Source organism: Equus quagga, chromosome 3 (assembly GCF_021613505.1).
Source record: "Equus quagga isolate Etosha38 chromosome 3, UCLA_HA_Equagga_1.0, whole genome shotgun sequence".
NCBI classification, from domain to species: Eukaryota; Metazoa; Chordata; class Mammalia; order Perissodactyla; family Equidae; genus Equus; species Equus quagga.
This window is the reverse complement of record NC_060269.1, coordinates 90,539,666-90,557,481: the sequence shown is the minus strand read 5'-3', so window position 1 is coordinate 90,557,481 and position 17,816 is coordinate 90,539,666. Positions and strand designations below refer to the sequence as shown.

Here is a 17,816-nt window from a genome sequence, read left to right as displayed (position 1 = left end):
GTAAAGAAGGCCTAGAAGCCACCTTTTACATGTAAGAGAATTATCTCAAACTACTAAACTGTACCAGCCTGTGGAATTTGTTTTACAAATTTGAGAGGCCCATTACAGCTTTCCAGTGTGAACCACTATTACTCACAATACGAGCGTAAGCCCCTCTCAGTCCAACATCAAGTGCAACAAGGATTCAGTAGTCAAGTCTTAACTCACCAGGGTGCTTAAACACAGCACCCAAAGCCATGCCAGCAGTAGGTCTTTCGACTTTTTTATTTCTCAAAAGGGTCCTGACTGGGATCAATCATACACATAATGTAAGCAGCCAGTCACTATCCTATGACTTGGAGGGTGACAATAAAGGTGTTCCGGGCTCCCAAATAACTCCTGTCTCAGCCTGTGAAAGTCACTGAATTTAGAGAAGAGAGAGTTGATGGCAGGGAACTACAGGGTCATTAGAGGTTGACGGCTGTTTACCAAACGCATGTTATGAGCCCAACACAATGGGAGCCCCAGCATAGCCACATGACCAAGGACGGGGGGCCGGAGTTCACCGGTATCATTAAGATAGAAATGTAGTGTTCCTCAACAATTTTAATTTCTAATTTATTTTTAGTGGAATGTGAAGTATTTCTAAATCTTTACAGGGTTCATGCAAGGGGCAGCAGGATGTGGCTGAATGAAGGGCCTTGGGGCAAGTCTTCCTCCTACTTTTCCAGCCTCATTTCTGAGCATCCAGCGATCCAGCCCCTCTGAACAAGCAGCGGCTCCCCAAGCTGCCCAGCTTATTTGCCAGGCTCTGTGCTAAGTGCTGTGAATACAAAGACAAACGCACAGTCCCCGCCCCCAAGCAGCTCACAGATAATTAGGAAACAAGTGCAGCACCAGAGACTGGTACCGGGAAGTAGGGAGCTCCAAAGGGAGGCAGCCGACCCAGCACGAAGAGTGGGGGCGGGCAGGTAAGGAAGAAGTGACCCCGGCTGAGCCTTCAGGGATGTGGAGGCTTCCCATGCAGCTGCGGTGGCCTGGGCAGGGGCCCCAAGGCACTCACCCCCGTGTGTGCAGGAACCAGAGTTCTGTGGTGCTCTGAGCACATGGGTAAGGCAAGGAGTGGTGAAAGGTGAGCTGGAGAGGAGAGCAGGGGCCGATCATGGGGCTGACTAGACTGGAGCTGACGGGGAGCCACTGAAGGTCTGTCTCTTTTGGCCTTTACAACAGGGAACTGTGTTCATTGTAAATACTTTAGGTGGTACAGATCAGGAACAAGAAGATGAAAAGTATCCAAAATTCCACAATTTAGAGAAAATCACTTTTAACATTTTGATGTACAATCTTTTACGTGTGTGTGTATATATTTTATATATAATTACATATACTAACAAATTTATTTTTCTTCAAAAATGAAATCACTTAAAATGTGCCCTATACATACAATAGAATATTATTCAGCCTTAAAAAGGAAAGGAATTCTGACACATGCTATAACAAGATGGATAAACCTTCAGGATATTATGCTAAGTGAAACAGCCACTCAGAAAAAGACAGATACTGTATGATTCCACTTACATGCGGTACGTAGAGTAGTCAAATTCACAGAGAAAGTGGAATGGTGGTTGCCAGGGGCTGGGGGAGGAGGGGAAATGGGGAGCTGTGGTTTAATGGGCACAGAATTTCAGTTTTGCAAGATGAGAGCTTCAGAGATTGGCTACGCAACAATGTAAATATACTTAACACCACTGAACTGTATGCTTAAAAATGGTTAAAGATGGTAATTTTATATTACGTGTATTTTATCATAATTAAAAATAAAAATATAAATAAATAAAATTTGGAAAAGAGTATCACTAATAAAGCTGTTTTAATACTTTTTCACTTATTTTTGTGATCATCTTTCCACATGAGATATATACACTTCCACCAATATTTCAGATGACTGTATAGTATTCTCTTATAGAGATCCACCTTAATTTACTTAACCTAGGAGGACTATTTTTTAGGATGGAAGAAACTTGCAAATGCTTGGCTGACGGGAAGAAGTCAGTAAAGAGTAGAGAGAGATACAAGACCACAGAAGAGAAGGGAATGTTAACAGAGAAAAGGTTCCGAAGGAGGCATGAGGAGATGGCATTCAAGGTTCAAGTAATGACCAGCCTTAAACATGGGGAAAAATGGATACCACATCCTCTGAGGAAAGGAGATGAAGATGCATATGAATATATTTGCATGTGTAAGGAAGAGTTTGACAGTCGAAGGAAGTCAAGAGACTGGACATCTCAAGTTAACAAGGCAGAGGAAGTAGGGTATGAAAGAATTGGAAGGAGATATAGCTTTGTTCAGAGAATGGGATACCAGGGTTAAGATTTCTGAGGTGAAAAAGTACCTGCTGGACAAGAATTTGGATAGAGGGTTGGGAGTGAGTAGTGATGGTTTAGTGGAGGTGAACTCACTAAGATGGTCCAATGGATTTTGAGACCACATTCATAGTCAGATCATCTAGGATGGTGCCGTCGCCAAGGACTATGACAAAAGTCAGGGAGGTAAGGGAAGACATGGAGCCAGATCTTCAGTTCTTCAAGAAATGAACAGAAGTGACTAGGAGCTGGATGGAGCGTAGGGATGAGGAAGGGTGAGAGGTGGTTTACCACAGTTAGCCTCAAAGTTGGGGATGACAAGCCTTTTTATGCAGTGACCCATTTAGGAGGGTGAGAGAGCAATCGGCCAAAAACGTCGAGAACTTTATTAATCATGGATTTCCCAGGGTGAAGAGGAAAAAATAGGGGGAAATCAACAAAGGACTAGAAGTGAAAAAGTTAAGAGGTAGTGAAAGTACAAGATGTGATATATGGGGGTAGGGGAGGTGGGTATGAGAGGTCGTGTTGGCACAAGTTACGGTCCTGCAGGCGGTAGGACGATGTGGTTGTGGACATAGGTGGATGGCCAGTACCTCCAAATTCTTTACCATAATTTATTTTTCTCCATAGCACATAGCCATACACTATACTATTTCCTCATTTATTTCTGGTCAGTCTTCCCCACCAGAATATAAAACTCCCTGAAGGTAGGAACACTGTCTGCTTGTTCACTGCTCCATCACCAGCACCCAGATCATGTCTACACATAGTAATGTCTCAATAAATTACACTTGTTGAACGAATAGGTGAGTGAGTGAATAAATAATGCAGGCTGGTTAGGAGAAGGATATCCCATGAGGTTTGCTAAAACAGCAGGGAGGGTCTCCCCTAGGAGGGAGCTGTCTTACAGTGTTCAGTCTGAGAGGGACAGAAAATGTCGGCCACGGCCTCCTCCCAGGCTGTATATGCTCTTTTTTTCATTTTCCCTTCTTCATGTGACTACTTTTTCTGATACTATAAGACTCAACCTGGGTGTCACCACCTCTGGGAAAGCCCCCTGATGTCTCTCCCCCCATAAGTGCCCCCTCTTGGGTGCTCTCAAGGCCCCTATGATTCTTCTCTCTATAATAATGCTTACCCTACTGTATGATAACTGTTTACATGTTGGTCTCCCCGACTAGATGGAGCAAGAACAGCATATCTCAAACACACAGTAGGGACTCCATAAATATTTACTGAATATATAAATGGAAGGCACTGGACATGTGAGTCAGTCAGTAAGAGCCCATCTTTTTCCATCTTTGAAACTCAACTCTGTCATACACAAATTCGCACTTTGGCCCCACTGAGCAAGGGAGCCTCTGTTGCCAGGGCAACTGGGTAGGAAAACAACTCAGCTCCCAACACTAAAGATAAGCTGGAGTCTTTCTGCTTAAGGTAAGATAGGGGTCCACTGTCTTTCATGTGCCATTCCCCTACCCTCTGACCACAGGCATGCCTCTGGTACTATGATGGAGCATCAAAGCACACAGGCTGCCTCGCCCACCTGTGATGCTGCCCAGCTGAGAGAGCACAATAGCACACCCGGGGAAGTTTTTAAAAAATGTCTGATTTAGGGGCTGGCCCTGTGGCTGAGTGGTTAAGTTCACGCTCTCCGCTTCGGCGGTGCAGGGCTTTGCGAGTTCGGATCCTGGCGCAGACATGGCACTGCCCATCAGGCCATGTTGAGGCGGCATCCCACATGCCACAACTAGGAGGACCCACAACTAAAATATACAACTATGTACTGGGGGGATTTGGGGAGAAAAAGCAGAGACAAAAAAAAAAAAGATTGGCAACAGTTGTTAGCTCAGGGGCCAATCTTAAAAAAAAGAAAAAGTCTCTGAATTAATTGGCCTGGGGTGCAGCCTGATTTTTCAGCTCTTCAGATGATTCCATTGCACAGCCAGGGTTGAGAACCTCTGCCCCCTATGTCCTTGCGACTTTTTCCTGGCTTGTGGCGCTGTCCAAGGTAGCAGCTTGTCAAGCACTTCTTCCCCCCAGTGTCTGCTCAAGCTAGCCATGGGCAAGGGTCAATGGCTGTTTGAACAACTCAGTGGAAGGTCACTACACCTTAGGATAGTACCAGAAGCCAACTCATACTGTTAATTGTACTGGAGGAAACCACACTTTTGCGTTCAACCTAAAATTGTGTGTTCCAATAGCCACAAATGGCTATTTAAATTTAAATTAATCCAAATTTTAATTTTTTTTAATTAAAATTCAGTTCCTCAGTTGCATATTGAAGCGCTCAATAGTGCTCAATAGCTAGTGGCTACTGTATTGGACAGCGAAGAAACAGAACATTTCCATCACCACAGAAAGTTCTATTGAACAGTGCTAATATACAAAAATCCTTTTCTTCAGAAAATAACCTGGGTGGTTATATTCATTTCCTGCCAATCATGGGAAAACTGAGCCATGTAGTATGCAGAGGGTGAACAAACTGAATCTCTGGTCTTTTCTTCTCGGCAGTGACATCTAGATGTGTCAGGATGGCCCTTTAGAGCCCTTTTCAGGAAGGAGAACTAAGAAAGTAATCTGATGCTCTCACGAACAAAAGTTTTCCTGAACGGTTCCATACATGTAGTAGGGCAGCAGTGGCTTTCCAACTTTTTTTGACCCTGACCAACAATAAAAAAATACATTTTTTATCATAATCCTGTATACAGATATATATATATATATATATGCATATAACTGAAACTGAAAGTCCTAAAAATCAATAGTTATCCTTACTACATATTAATTTAGATATTTTATTACTCAATTATATTCTATTTCCTGTTTCATTAAAAAAATAAACCTACTTAACTGCATAGCCTCGGTGACCTACAGTTTGAAAAAACATCATCTTAAGATATTAGTTGTCCACACAAAACTGGGACTCGACTTCACACTGGAGGTTAATAGCCAGCTAGATAGTAATTAATGGCTAACATTTATTGGGCACTTACTATATGCCAGGTACTGTGTTAAATGTTTTATATTCATTACCTTATTCAATTCTCATAAAAAGTCCATAGAATAGTTGTCCAAGAACTGTGAAAGTCTGAGATTTTATGCTGTTTGCACGATCTAGCCTGCCCCAGTTTCATGGATGCTGGGAGAAGACACAAGACTTCGGGGTCAGAGACAAAAGACTTTATTACTCACAGCAATAGCAGTAGCTGGAGTAATCAGCATTTTCTTGCACCCGTTCCCCAGCTCCAACTCCTGCAGGTTGTCACAAAGAGGGCCACATAACACCTGCACTCGCAGTGAGTAGCATCACTGGACAGGAACTCTGAGCTGGGGGAACTCAAATCTATTATACTGGATAAAAGCATGCCTGCACTTTACTTCTGAGGGCAACACTATCCCTATCATCCAAGAGTGTTTGTTCACTACACGAACATCCTTGAGAAGAAGAACATGCCTTGAGAAGAAGGCAGTCAGTGCCTCTCTTTGTAAGACCTGTCGAAATGCATGGGATGCATGGAGAATTATCTCCCAACAGGAGGTATCATTCTTTTTTTTCTTTTTAAAGATTTAATTTTTTTCCTTTTTCTCCCCAAAGCCCCCTGGCACATAGTCGCATATTCTTAGTTGTGGGTCCTTCTAGTTGTGGCATGTGGGACGCCGCCTCAGCATGGCTCAATGAGTGGTGCCATGTCCACGCCCAGGATTCGAACTGACGAAACACTGGGCCGCCTGCAGTGGAGCACGCAAACTTAACCACTCGGCCAGGGGGCCGGCCCCAGGAGGTATCATTCTTATCTTCATTTTGTACACAAGGAAACAGTGGCTTAAAAGATATAAGTAACTTATTCAAGGTTACACAGCTAGTGGCCCAGGTCTATATAACACCTAAGACTAGCTGATGACACTTTCTTTCACAGTCAATGGCCAGTGGAACAGGAAGAGAGAAAATATTCAACATTCATTTGGTCATTCAGATGTGTAATCTGTCCCTAAAGAGAGCAATTGGCCATATATAATTTGTAATAGGCCATTTTTTTCACATTTTCTTCAAGGACCCCATAGGAAGAGTATCAGATGAACAGGGGTTGACTAACTTTTCCTATAAAGGGCCAGATAGTAGAGATGTCCAGCTTTATGGGTCAGATGGGCTCTGCTTCAGTTACTCAACTCTGCGGTGGTGATGCAGAGCAGGCACAGGTAATATGCAACCAATGCGGATGGCTGTGTTCCAAAAAACTTTATTTACAAAATAGTCTGCCAACCTCTGTCCTCAGATAACCCAGCGGGATACCAAAAAATTACATAATACAATTCATACACAAAGAAACAATGATTTAATTGAAGAGACAAGGTAAATACTCAACAAGCAAGCAAACCAGGAGATACATGAAACTGAAGTGAGCCTTGGTTCAACATCAAAGTTCAGGTAAGTCAGCCTGGATAAACAGCATGTCAAGAACTAATGTAAAATATTCATAGTCTAAAAGTAGAATGGAGTCTACACATCACCTCTCTGTGATGACTGTGGTCATGCCAAGACTGTAAGAAATAAATTATGTGACTTTCAAAGGCTTTTTCTAGCTCTTAGATGCTCAGTAGGGGAGCAGTTATCATCCAGAACAATCCTCTTTAATTTCCCATGTGATAAAATGAGTTAAAATCTGTGTTATGAATAAGGAGGAAGTAACAGTGCAAAACAAAAGTTACTCCGAGCCAGAGACCACAAATATTTCCCAATTTCACAAATTTTCGATTTCACAAATATTGCCCAATAGCTAATAAAGGACACCATTTCTGAATTGCCAGATTTATGGCTCTGTAAGTGAACATTCACTTGGTTCAGAGGCCTGATCTTACAAGACCACGATGTGTCACTATTTGATCACAATAGTATCCTTTCCCTAGATTAGTTAATGGAAAATTTTTGTCTTTATTTTTACGCACATACACATACAACAAAAATTTTGGTATACAAATGGCAACCCATTCCTTTTCATTTAAATCAATTTTTATGCCACATATAAGCTCAAATTAAAATGGAAAAACACCAATCAAAATGTCATGGAAAAGGTAATCAGCTTTCTCAAGAACAAGTCTATTAGCTGCTAAAATTACAGGGAGATAAATATGGTTCTTGTGAACACTGTGCTGTCACTGACAACACTGGATAATTTTTCAAAATGACATACTTTTGAAGTCTAGGCTACGTGGGAACATAATACCACAAGGAAGAAAAACTGCCACCCACAAGTTAATATTCCTGCTACAGCATGTAGGCACAGTTTAGTTACCAACATTTCTATGTAAATAAGTCTTGGTGAAAAGTAGAATTTTGAAATTCCAGGAGCTGTATTTCCATTAGAAATCACAGGACAATTCCACCACAGAATTATAATTCACAAACACTCCAAGTTCAGGGAAAAATAACATTTCTATTTGGATTGCTTTACAATGGTATCAACATTTGTTAATTGACACCTTTTCACTTATGAATCAACAGAATGAAAAATAATTTGAAAGACTATTTTATTGACCAGCCCAGTTAAAAAAATATAATACCCATTTTAGTTACGTACAGTTTTAATTTATGCTTTCAAACTTCCAGTGATTACCATCTAAAATATTTCTTTGGCAGCTAAGTCATCATAAGTGTAAAAAAACACAAGAAGTCTACTTTGTTAATAAATGAAATGTCTGATGATAGTAAGGCTATGCTATTTTTGGAGACATTCATGTTTACATTTAGTTGAAAACCATTATAATTCACTATAATTGCTTCACACTTAAATAACACCATGTAAAGTACAGGCTAATTTCCTCTACTGCCGAAGTTAACCACAATTACTTCTTAAGCTTTGTCTATACTTGCCTAAAAGTGTTACATGACTTTCTATGTTTTTTCAAAGACACTTCATCTCACTCCTTTGTATTCTACAGATAGAGTCTGCATACTGTTCTCGGAGATGGACGATTCCACAGCCTTGAACAAAGTCTGAATATCTTAAGGATTTTTAGTATGTTAGACAGAGCCCTGTACTTTTTTTTTTTTTTTGAGGAAGATTAGCCCTGAGCTAACATCTGCCACCAATCCTAAATCTTTGTGCTGAGGAAGATTGGCCCTGAGCTAACATCTGTGCCCATCTTCCTCTATTTTATATGTGGGACGCCTGCCACAGCATGGCTTGATAAGCGTGTGTAGGTCCGTGCCCAGGATGGGAACCAGCGAACCCCAGGCTGCCAAAGCTGAGGGTGAGAACTTAACCGCTATGCCACCGGGCTGGCCTCCCTGTACCTTTTCAAGAAGAAAAGTAACCACAATGACAGCCTGTTGCCTCTTCTCTCCTACCTGGCACAGTCTACAGAGAGGCGATCACTTCGATGTAGTTTGACCTTTGAGGAAAACTGAAATCTACTTCTAAAATGAAATGAGTTTTACTTTCTAGATTGCACTGGGAAAAAAAAAGATTTCCAGCCTCAATTTTTTTTTTTTTTGAGGAAGATTAGCCCTGAGCTAACTACTGCCAATCCTCCTCTTTTTGCTGAGGAAGACTGGCCCTGAGCTAACATCCATGCCCATATTCCTCCACTTTATATGTGGGACGCCTACTACAGCATGGCTTTTGCCAAGCGGTGGCATGTCCGCAGCTGGGATCCGAGCCTGCGAACCCCGGGCCACGGAGAAGAGGAACATGCAAATTTAACCGCTGCGCCACCGGGCCGGCCACAGGAGATATCTTAAAATTGAAGCTGGAGGGGCCAGCCCGGTGGCACAGCGGTTAAGTGCGTACGTTCCTCTTCTTGCTAGCCCGGGGTTCGCAGGTTCAGATCCCGGGTGCGGACATGGCAGTGCTTGGCAAACGCCATGCTGTGGTAGGCATCCCACATATAAAGTAGAGGAATATGGGCATGTTAGCTCAGGGCCAGTCTTCCTCAGCAAAAAGAGGAGGATTGGCAGCAGTTAGCTCAGGGCTAATCGTCCTCAAAACAACAACAACAACAACAATGACAAAAAGATATCTCCTTTTATATGAAATTATTAAAACAATACTGTTTTCCATTTATTAAGAATATATCGTGAAGCATTTACGGGCAGGAAGTAATTTTGAAAAACAAATAATTCAGAATGTAGAAGAAAGTGAGGGATTTATGGGACAGAAATATCTATTCAGAATATTTGTGACTATTTGCTACAAACCAGCATGCGTAAGTTAGGAAGTGAGAAGGAAGACTGAAGTCTGGAGACACAATCTGTAGTTAGTCTCTGGGTCATTCGGGTTTCTTTGGGCACCAGGCTCTCGGTCCAAAGGCATTAGCCTTCAGAGGCCACAGGCTGGCAGCAGTGAGGTCTCTTCCGGCCTAAATGTGCAATGACTTCCCTCTCACCCATCTGGCCTCATCTGACACAGAAAATAGCTGTCATCAGCTCATTTCCGCACTTGTGCAATGCTGGACAATGCTGGCGTTTCACAGGTCTGCAGACGTCCATCTATCTACCACCATTGCATTGCAGTATGGGAGGCGAGGTGGCTGAACTCGTGGGCTCTGTCTCCAGGCTGCCCAGGTTCAGCAGTCAGCCTGGAGCCCTTGGTAAGTACTCAGTAACGTTGCTCATTATTGTTAGCTATTACATATGTCTTAGATCAGTGTTTCCCAAAGTGGGTCTCAAGCCTACTTTCCGAGGCAGTATTTTATATTTTACATCGTGATCCGGCATACATACATACATTTATATAATAATACAAATAATGACCATGCTTATATAGTGCTTACTATACATGGACTGGGCAGAGCAGAGTCAGGATTGGAACCCAGGGGGCCTGTTTCTGTAGCGCTCTTAACCACCACTCTCCACTGCCTCATGGCCTTGCACTTGCTCTACACTGGGACCCAAAAGTTTCATCAAACACTAGTAACCCTCTCTCGGAGGGATGCAATGATAATTCCCAGCCTATGTTCCATTTCATTAAAAGAAATGCTGACCCTAACTTGTTAAATTGATCTCATGACTAGGATGTGTGATTTGAAAAATACTATGCTAAGTGTTGTATGACAATATTTTTGGCAAACATTAACAATAAAAAAGTTAAATAAGTATATAGATCTCATTTTAGAGGCTTTACTATGCTATTGTGCATTGTAAATCTCCAAAAAAAGAAGATCATATGGGACATTTCCTAAAGTTATTTGAGCATGCCCATCCCCTTGTGGGATGGACACTAATTTGGGAAATGTCATCCTAGAGGGTTAACACCTTAAGGACAGAGACAACTTAGGGGTTAACTTATATTTTAGTTAGTATGCACAAACACATTTGAGAAATTTCTAAATACCTGATTGAGGGAGAGTGTCTCCCAGAGAAGGAGAAGCCCCAGGACCCTGAGCTCTGTCCTGGGGAGAGATTTCCCAGGCGCACGGCTGGGGGACAGAGCGTCACTCACCCAAGGAATATGAGAGACAGTGTCCTGTGAAAAAGTCTAATTAAAAGTGTGTCCCTCTAAATGGTCAAAATAATGGCTTTAATGAAAGCAAATTAGTTAAAAAACTGAGCCAACATGGTAGATGCTAAATAAAATCCCATTTCAATGGTTTTACTAAAAATAATGGTAGGTTATTTTTTAAGTGGATTTGTTTATCCATAGGGGCTGGGCTGAGTGAGAGGATCTGGGTTTGAAGCCCAAGGGAAAGAAACCAGACAAGAAGGGCCCAGCCAAGGCAGAGAGTTCAGCCACTCCTTGAGGCACTGGTACTCCTTCGTCAGACTTCTCACAGGGCTTCTGCGATTGCAGGAGAGGGCGTGGGGAAGAGTTCTGCATCACCATCAGCTTCCTACCTCCCTCCAAATCCCCCTCCCCTTGAAAAACTGAAAAGTGCAGAAACTGACTCTAAGAAGAAATGATTCTATATTGTGCAAAACAGCAAATAATAAAATAAGTTCAAGAACACAGACACCTGAGGCCAAGCATCTAAACAACTCTGGGGGATGCTTACTTTTGTGGCTAGCCAACACTTGGAAATTAAAACAAGAAACTTTATTTTTAGAGTAGAGTTGAACTTCAACGTAAAACACCTTCTTCAGAGTAGTTGCAAGTGTTTTTTCATAACAACAGGATCACGGAGTCAAATCTTAACTCCTGGTTCTATCAATGCCAAGTTCCACTTTCTTCTAATTAAGGGATAATTGCCATCAAGTGGTATCTCTGCAGGAAACGAGTGGAGAGAATTTAGAACTGCATTGTCCAATATGGTAGCCACTAGCCCCATGTGGCTATTTAAATTAATTAAAATTAAATAAAATTTAAAATTCAGTTCCCTCAATTACACTAGACACATTGCAAGTGCTCAATTGCCACCTGTGGCTCACGGCTACCATTTGGTGCAGATTATAGAACATTTCCACCACTGCAGAAAGTTTTATTGGACAGCACTGATCTAGAAAAAGGCCATTTACACATGCTAAAAAGAAAATTGTTCATTTCTCATTTGGTAAAGAGTTCCAAGCACTATCTAGCAGAGCTGGCTTGTGGGGCTGAATCTCAAGGCGATTGCCAAAGATTCCATTATTATCTCAAAGTATCATTCCAATCAGCCTGTCTAAAATCTCTTTGCATTAAGACTTTCCATCGACACAAGTTATCTTTCAAGATCCAAACATGCCAGGAAATGATAATTTGGCGATAACAATAGCTTGTTAAATTTCTACTAATTTACGAGCTAGTTTGCAAGTCCTTAGAGCAACTTATGAAAAAACAGAAAGATGCATGGCACGTCAGCTCCAGGAATAAAAGTTCACAGTTAAACAAGCAGGGATGCACTTCTGTTGTTGCCTTAAGATAAGGAAAATATTTATTACACCCCTGGGACTGTTCCTAGCCTTTTCATGAACTTAAACTCGGATTCAGTAATATTTGGTCTTTGTATCACATTTTGAGAACTTTAGCACATCGCTCATTTGAGCCTCACGGAACTCTAATCACCACGGGAGTGTGGATTCTGAGTGCTGTAGATTCTTCTCGGGAAGGGGAGAGTGAGAGGTGATACATTATCTTGTCAGTGTCTGTCTTGCTTAATTGGTTTCTGAACTGATCCCAAATGGCCAGATTATAATAAAACCCAATGGCTAGGATTGCAGGGGCCAGCCAGCTTTTCCTCTTTGGTGGCTCCAGGCTGCCTTGCTAATCTGGCCACTGTGCTGCAGAGGTGTGCCTAGGTCACAGGGGAAACAAGAGGTACAGACAAGACTGCAAAGCAAAGTATCCTCCTTCTTGAGGATCACAAAGCAGGTAACGTGAGCACAAAAACCCTGCAAGGTCGTTGTGAGCGTGACTGTGGTCTGTGGCCGTTCTACAACAAAGCCTAAACATTAGGCATTATTATGTGCATGCAAAAAAAATTACTCCACAGCGCAAACTATCTCCCCTCACAAGGCAACCTGTGAAAGGCATTTGATAAGAAATATACGAATTAAGCAACTGCTATAAAGACGCTTTAAATAATTCAAACACATTGCCTTCAGTTAATGGCAGAATATAATAAACACGCATTTTCTAAATACTTTAATATGTTTGTTCAAAGTCATAACATCTACCAACTAGTCATTATTGTTAGCAAAACTTCTTTATCCTCTTATTTACCATGTCCGGTTTTTGAGCTTCCAATTTAGTGAGCTTGCAAAACATTTATTAAATAATGTATAAATAAAGACACACCATTAAAATTCCTATGCTTTGCCTTGAAGATTAAACTCACATTTCTAGTTCATTAAGAGATGGCAGCTACAGCTAATCTTGGAAACATGGTGTCTCTAGGACACAAGAGAAGAAAAAGTTTGGAATTTAATACATGAGAGTTGAGACTAAAATTCTTTGATCTGCAAATATCACATATGTGAACCTAACAATTCTTCCTTGACAACTTTAAGTAGGTCAATTTATTAACTGTTATTATAGACTCTATACATCCACATTTACCTATCCTTTGATGAACTGCAGTCCAGGATGGAGTTACAGCCCTGCATTATTAAAAATTTGCCTTTGATTCAAGCAGAGAAATGAAGCAGAAACTCATATTACCGTTTAGGCTGTGCTGTTGTAATAGATCCAAGAACTTTTTTAAAAAACATATTATTGGTATCCTTGGTTCCCTCACAGCACTTGGCAAGCAGGAAGTCGGAGCCGGTTTCCTGGAGAAGAGGAGCTTCCACCCCAACCAGGCTACGTTCTCACATTCGTGGTCACAGTCCTGGCTCAGCCATGAAAGACAGTCTGGCTGCAATAAACCCGACCAAAAAACCAGTGCAGTGTTCCGGATATAAGAAAGTGCTATGGAGGTAGGGGTGGACGCAGGGGAGGGATGAGTAGAGAGAAAAGGATTGTGGATTTAAAATGAGAAAACCACTCTCATTCTCGATTTGATTCATTTCAGGAGGAGAAAAATCACCAGGCAAGGGCTCTCTCCATAACCCAAAGCTAATCACTTTTTTATTGCAACGGACGACCAAACAGCCTCGGTAACCCACCCACCGCCATCTCCCGGAGAAACCGAAAATCCCATTTGTTCCCAAGTGTGCACCCAGGACAGGAAAGCAAGACTGTGCATTTAGAGGGGGGGGCGGTGCACAGGGCAAGGCAAGTTCGTGCCTCCTTCCCGGGTCCCCCGCTTCTCAACCCAGCCTGACTTGGCTCACGGTAAAGTGAACGGCGAACGGCAGTGAGAGTGGGAGGCCAAACTTGACCAGAGACCACCCGACCACAACAGGCCCGGGGATCTGCACGGGGCGGCGATCGGGGACACCTGTCAAAGGACGGGAGCCGAGCCGCAGGCGGCGGGCGGCGCGGAGGCTCGGGGACGGCACTGCGGCGGCGGCGGAGCCGGGTCGTGCCGGCTCCCCACTCCGGGCGCGGGGAGCGCCGCCGGGAGCCCGGGACGCCGCCGGGCACCGCGCCTCGCCCGGGGCGCTGCGGGAGGGCGCCGAAGCCGAGCGGGGCCCCGCGGCCGGGAGGACCCCGCCGCCCGGGTCTCCGCCTCCCGGCTGGGCGCGGAGCGGGGCCGACGCCCCCTGGTTGCCCGGCGGGCCCGGGCGGGGGAGGGGCGCCGCGCCTACCTGCTCCGGTGCGGCGGGGCCGCGGCTGCCTCGCGGGGCCGTGACCGGCGGCGGCGGCGGCGGCGGCGAGGAGGGCGCTTCCTTCAGGAAGGGGTGGGATCTGCGCGCCGGGCCCCCTCCCGCCGCGCCGTGCCCGCCCCCGACTTATTCTGGGGTCCCAGCTGCGAGGCCTCGGGGGAGAGCCGACCGCCCCGGGCCTCCAGCTGCTCCCACCCCGCGGGGCCCCCAAGAGTTACCCGCGGTGGAGCCGAGCGTGGACCGCTGCTTTCCAGAGCCTTTGTGGACGCTTTGCCTGGCGCTCCTCACCCAACAAAAGGCAGCACGGAATCTGGGATCCTCCGCCTGCTGGTTATTTATTCCTGACCCCTTGTAACCTTCTGGCTGGCTTCCTTCGGTCCACACACCTAGGGGTTTTGCACATAGCAGCTAAAATTCATTTCCATGCCCACTGGCTGAATGTGGTTCTCCGCCGCTCAGCGTTCTCCCGCGGTTTTCTTTCATCCTCAAGAACAAACACAGGGCCAACTTCTGACCCTGGCGATGAACAGCGGCTCCGAGGCCGCCGTCCCAGCACCAGCTTGCTCTCTTCCTCCCAGTGTCTCCTCCGAGTCTGTTATAAAACCTTATTCATCGGCATGTTAACAACTTACCCCACCCTAGACCCCAACCCACCGGTGGCACCAGGTCGGTGACCTCCAGCAGCAGCGTGGATCAATGCCATTTTTATCACACGCTGTCTGTGAACTTCTATTCCAAACGTAGCCTCCTGGGACTCCCACAGTAGGTCCTCCTTTATCAACCTCCCTTAGTCAGACTGACCTCCATTCTTTTGGGGGGGCCTCATACCACACCTGTCTCCTATGATCTGTTGCCTCTCAAAGCACAAGGTTCAAATTCTCCAAATCAACATTCCAGAACTCTCCCTTCCCCCACAACTCTTGTAATCATTGTCTACGTTTGTGTATATTGATTTGTTGCTACTGCTTTCTCCTGGCTACTAGACTGTGAGCTTTTTGAGGCCAGGAAGCTGGCCTCTCTCATTTTCCTTACCTGAATGAATGGGACTGTCATCCAGCTGGTTAAAAGAACAAAACCAAAAACTTAATTCTAATCTAGAATCCCCTCAAAGTATGTGCTAAATTTTGTGGGGGTTAGCCTTGTGTATTTTTCTGAGGAGCGTAGCTGTGGCTTTCACGAGACTCTCAAAGTGATCTGTGACTCCCTCAAAGTTAAGAATTGCTTGAGGAGGTTCATGAACCCCCGCTCTGATGTGACACTCCCACCCCCCTCCATCCCCTCTATGCCATTCATTGCTCTGCGTGGTCACTGAAGGAGCCCTCTAGCTAGACCTTCTTCCAATCCATTCTTTTAAAACTTCTGGGTCCACCCAAGCTGTTGGTGATCCCTCTCAACTCTGTACATCAGAATCACCAGTGGGGGCTTCAAAAAATGCAAATACCTGGGTCCACCTCAGACCCCCTGAGTCAGAACCTAGGGTGAGGGCTGAGGGGAGAAATGGGGCCTGGACATGATATTTTTACAGAGAGTCACAGGTGATTCTGACTCGCCGTTGACTGAGTCACTGGCTTTCCTGGAAATAGGATCCCAATTTGTAAAATGCCCTTACTTTTGCTTTTCTGTATGGGAGGATTGAGAACCCTTATGCTATGTTTAATTTATTTGAACATTTTAATTTTCACCTAGAGCCAAGCCCAATTCTGCTTAAGAAACCAACCTGGATTGGTGAGGACATCAGGCTGAGTGCCATTTGTCAGCAGCACTAAATCACTGCTACCTTCATCTCCAAAATGCCCATCCAAATAAACACAAAGAGTGAAATAAATTACATTCCTGGCAGTGACATTGACAGCTCAAATATTATGTTAAAATGCTGGCCACGGAGAAGAGTTGGCTGCTATAAGCAGATTCTGTTAATGTCTTGAGGGTTCTAGTGATGCTTCAAGAGAACTGAAGACCAGCAAGACAAGTTTTTCTGTGCATTTGTCTTTCTTCTATTGGACTTGATATCCCACCCATTAGAATTTGTCCACTATGTGCTCAATATGACCTTAGATATTTTAAATCATGTATGGGTGTAAAATCGAGATACTATCCCAGAGCTGGTTGTCTTTTTAAAAAATGTATATAAAGATTCATCCTGTGTTCTTAAATGATCTGTCGACAGGGTTCCAAAATGCTTCAGGCTTTGAGGAAAGGGCCAAGTACAGAACAAACAGCGTTTAAGGCCTGGAGGTAGATGCCGGCCACAAACTGCAGGGTAGGATGGAGACCAATATGCAGGGTCCACAGGACCACGAGGAAACAAAGTGATTTTGACACCATGTTGCCCTAGCAAGTCTGCTGACCCTCCTGGGGGGCAGCACAGGCGTGCATCCACCTGAGTAGGGATGGTGGTTTTTCTGATACAAGCCAACTTGTTATCTAACTGAAACCACTACAGAACAATTAGAATTACAAAGAAATTTTATATTCTGGCTCATGTCCTTTCATTCGGGCAGCCAATTTGTTGTTGTTTATGATTCAAATCACTTCCCTGATTCAGTTGAAAAAACAGATTTGAGAAGCGCAACTCATAACTAACGATCCCAGGGATTCTGGGCATCCAGCTGCTGGTCAGATTGCAATGAATCTCATTATAACAAAAAAGATCGCTGTATAACAAAGCTATTGCCAACCCTTATCCAACCACTGATAATTCAAATAATCTCCAATAAACAACAAAACCATACAAAGTTCATCGAAACGGCACTTGACCTTTACCAACATCTACCTATTAAAGAAAACCTTATAGAGATCATTGCAAAGAGAAGGAGAATACATTTGGAAACAGGATGTTAAATGAGAGCTATTATTTTATTTTCATTTTGACAGAGGCCCCAGGTAATTGTTGCCCGCCATTCTCACATTCTGAACAGGGCGCAGGACTACCAGGTAGGACTCGCAAAGGAGTGTTCCCTCAACCTGTCACTTATCTTGAAGTATAACAGGGTTGAAATGGAGACTGCTGTGGACTAAGAAGGGTTTCTGTAAAAGATGTTGTAAGTGTTCTAAGAGGCCCCTCCTATGCCCCCCCCCCCCCCCGCCCGGGGATGGACCAAGGGGGCTTTCTCTCACCTGAAGTCTGATGAAAGGGACTTCAGGCAGGCCTCTCAGAGAGCTCAGGATATGTCCCCTGCTGTTTGGTGAACACCATGGACTGGTGTCTGGCTCATGCCTGAGAAATCTAAAGGGCCAGGGTTGCCAAAGCGGCTCGAACACAGGGTAGGGACTATGGTGGGGGAAGTAATTTACTCCCACGGAAGACGAGTCTAAGAGTGAGACAGACAGTGTGGGCTTGGCTTTAATCTTGC

At 44.1% G+C, this 17,816-nt stretch overlaps 1 protein-coding gene across 4 annotated transcripts in view; it reads right to left on the bottom strand.

The window, feature by feature from the left end:
- Positions 1–17,600, bottom strand: part of TMEM150C (transmembrane protein 150C) — an 86,086-nt gene extending 68,486 nt beyond the window's left edge. Inside the window, exon 1 of one of the 4 annotated variants that reach the window (XM_046655573.1) lies at positions 17,581–17,600. The gene's annotated coding sequence lies outside the window, so the exon portion shown is untranslated. Of the gene's footprint in view, positions 1–14,445; positions 14,496–14,681; positions 14,829–17,580 lie in introns of those variants that run through there. The other 3 variants (XM_046655571.1, XM_046655570.1, XM_046655572.1) reach the window with 3 other exon arrangements.
- Positions 17,601–17,816: the final 216 nt, after the last annotated feature.